Here is a 3,864-nt window from a genome sequence, read left to right as displayed (position 1 = left end):
AAGGAATTCAGTTTGCAGATGCCAGACTTGGGGCTTTCCAATTCACTACTCGTGTGTTCAGCCTTGACAACTCATCTTTTGCAGGATTCTATCCTGCTGGGTGCAGAATACCTCCTGCATAGGGCTGAGCACACACCACTCTCACAGCTTTCAGCTACAGCTGATGCTACTCACCACCCTGCAACATTGGCTCCTAAGTAAATGTTCCCCTGGAGAAGCAACGAGTCAAAGGTTTTGATGGGATTCAGCACTTGAAATCAATCACTCTTGTTGAAGATCCAGAGAGTTACTACTGGCTCTGTTCATGGCAGGTCTGTAACTGCAAAAATTTAACACAGGTTTCTTACTTGTGAAACTTTGTTCCAGGGATCAGAATCCACCATGCTTCTCATCTCTCTCCTCTGCAACACTTTAGCAGTACTTTCTGCCAGGTAATCTCCTGGGCCTGTAGGCTGCAAAGCCACAAGATATCCAACTACAACAACATACTTGGCCTTCAGCAAAACAGGCAGTTTCAAGTCTGGGTTGCAGCACTCGGAAGAGCAAAGACTGCTTTTATGTCACTTTGATTAAAGAAAGCAAATCCTAAGTAACAATTAATGTTTTATGGCAAAACAGAAACCAAGTTACACACACACACACACACACACACACACACACACACACACACACACACACACACGGCATGATGCGCATTTCTGGGCTGACCTGTGCTTTTTGTTCTGGCAACCTGAATTCACAGGGCTGACCTGTGCTTTTTGTTCTGGCAACCTGAATTCACAGCAGTGGTGCTCTTCCAGATTTATGCTAATGTGGCTCTAGACACAATTTGGCCCTTCTGCCTTGGTCTTTGACCTTACTTCCTTCTGCCTTAATCTCTCTAAAGGCAGAAGGAAGTAATGATGGGAGAATGGTTTTATGTTAATTACTTGGCGGCAACAATTCCAAAAACTGAAAATTGTGAGTGCACTTTCATATATGTAAAAATCCCCATGGAGTTACTATGAACGTACAAGTTTCCCTCGCTTTATGCAGGCTCTGTATGTGCAAATTTGCTCTTATTCTATGACAATTTTTATACCAAAAATTTGTTATATGTGAGGTAAATTCACTTTTATGTGATTGGTGTGGTGGAAGCCCGCAGTTAGCCGCTTTGTGCGATGCATTCTGGGAGTGACATGCACCAAAATATAGTCTCCTGTGTGGATCTGTGCTCCTTGCTCGTTGTCTGCGACACGTTTCTGTAGTTGCCATCCCTGTTATGGTAACATTCACCACCACTCTGTGCTTGTGTGTACTGTCTGCTCTTGGTGAGTACCAAAATTGTCTTGTAAAAGTAGTAGAAATGGGTCTGGGGGTCAGTACAGTTGCGGTCTTGGAACACATTCCTATTTGTTACATAGTAAAGTGGGTTCCCTTTATGCAAATTTGAATTATGTGCCGTTTTCCAGGAACGCATATACAGCATAAAGCGAGGAAAACCTGTATGCAAATATTGCACAAGCATAGCTGCAAGCTTGACTAGTTCAACCAGGCCAAGACTGTCAAAGGGAAGGGACATGCATCTCCTCTTAGTCATTATATTTGAGCATGCACATACCATGCTGCATTTCTACCTGGAATAAAGTGTTAACATCCAGTAGGGATACCATTGCCTGTCCTTTGGGACATTTATGCATTTCATTCCCCAATATACAGTTTCCTATAAATGGCAAGGTCAAAAGTCCTCCCAAGCTTAGCAGCCCAATATGCATGCTACTTCCTACAGCCAATGATATGCATGGGGGCAATGTGAGAAGCATCACATCCTGATGCTTTGCTGCCCAAGGGAAGACTTGGTGCCTATTTATAACAGGGTCAAGTGGGGCTGTCTCTGGCACAAGACAATAGGGTGAGACCAACACATACTTCTTCGGCTCTGTAGGGAAAGGCCTCCTTCACTGGATACCCCACCCCTTACAAACTGGCAAGGGGCACACTCTACCCATAGTGCAGAAGCAGCTGAAAAATAAGCTGGGAAAGTGATATGAGGTAAATGATGTGACTTAATAATTCATAAGTTGAAAAAGAGTTCTACTGTATCATCTACAGCTGATTTGACTTCCCATCTGTTAGGTGCAAAGTGGAGGTAGCAAGCAAGAGAATGAGCCCAATCAAAACCTTCTTAGACAATACACAGTGCAGACAGGCATAAAACTGGCTGTGCATGTAGGATGCCCTTCACAGGACAATGGTTAAACCAAAATGGTGACAGTATATCAGGGTGTCTCCCGAGTCTTAGGCAAGGCAATGTAGGCAGGAAGGAAAAACGCAGCCCATACAGTGTACCCTTATTGTTGGGGGAGAGCAGGAACGGGCATCAGGACAATTGCCTAGGGATGACATTCCTTTTCCACAAATTGGGGAAAATAGGTGGGAAATCCCACTCACAGACAGGCTGGATCCTGGATGACACAAACAGGCTTCCACAAGCTGATGACCAGGGATCTTGGTTTTCTCTGATTTAAAAAAAATCCTCAATTTTCAGTTAAAAAAAAGTAACCCCAAATCCACATTTTTCATGATTAAAATGAAACCATACATATATTAGTGGTGTTTCATTTACATCACAGAAAAAAGTGGATTTGCAATTACTTTTTTTTAACTGAAAATTGGGGATTTTTTTTAAAATCAGAGAAAAACAGGATCCCTGCTGATGACTGGTTAGACTGCCCTTCACTGGAAGCAGGGGCAGTCACAGGTACAACAGAGGCAGGGTAGGAAAGCTAATTGGGCAGTCACAAACTTCTTAGTCTCAGGAACAAAGCCATGTCCTTAACAAACAGGGTTACCTCCAACCCATACAGTAAAGGACAGGGAAACCCAGGTCTTGCACAATCATGTCTGACTGTAGGCAACACCCTCATCTTCCTCCAGCAACCAGAACATTCCTTTTTTTCCATATTAACTGTGGATTAAAAAATGGGTTTCACACCAACGGAAGAGTAAGGCTACTAGAGGTGACTAGTGCAAATTCAATGCATGAAGGAGCTTGCGTTTGTGCAGTTCTGCCAATTCATTTAAAAATGTAACAATCTCAGGACCTCATTTTCCAGTCGTAATGGATTGTACCAGTCTGGGACTGGGGAGAGGGCCTGACATGGTCAGAGCTCCTGCTGTAAGTGACCCAAATCAGCCTGGCATAACCATCCTATCGTTGCTGGCAGATCTGACCCCCCTGAAGTCTTGAATGTATATACCGGGGTCAGTAACTCCTGGCACGTGTGCTGAACACGGCACATGAGGCCATTTTGCTCAGCACACCACCGTCAGCCTGGGCTCTAGGCAGCTGCTGCCAGCCATGAAGCCTGGACTGCTCCCAGCAGGTGGCTGGGAACCTGCAAGCCCTGCTGCAAGCAAACCAGACTCCGTAGTTGGCAGCAGCTACCCTGAGCCTGGGCCAGTTGCAGCCAGAGCTCCAGCATCAGTTCCACACCAGCGGGTGCGCGTGCGCCTTGGAGTGGATGGTATAGGAGGGGCCTGAGGCAGCGCAACCCCGGCCTCTTCCCTGCTGCTGGTACTGAGCTTTGGAGCCCGATGCAGCTGTTTGTAGCCAGCCTGGGGCATCTGCAGCAGGCAGGCTGCAAACAGCTGCACTGAACTCCACAGCCCTGGCATCAGCTCCATGCTGGTGGCGACTACACATGCACCTCAGAGTGGACAGTGGGAGGGCTGTGCTGCCTCAGGGCCTATCCCCATTGTCCACTCCAAGGAGCACGTGCATCTGCAGGTATGGAGCTGATGCCGGAGCCTGGAGCAGCTGGTTGCAGCCTCCCGGCTGCTGTCAGCCCAGGCTCTGGTAGCTGCTGCTAACCATGGACCCCA

Source organism: Gavialis gangeticus, unplaced genomic scaffold (genome assembly GCF_001723915.1).
Source record: "Gavialis gangeticus isolate Ggan-Ray unplaced genomic scaffold, GavGan_comp1, whole genome shotgun sequence".
Lineage (NCBI taxonomy): Eukaryota > Metazoa > Chordata > Crocodylia > Gavialidae > Gavialis > Gavialis gangeticus.
The sequence above is the reverse complement of the archived record's forward strand: the minus strand, read 5'-3'. Positions refer to the sequence as shown.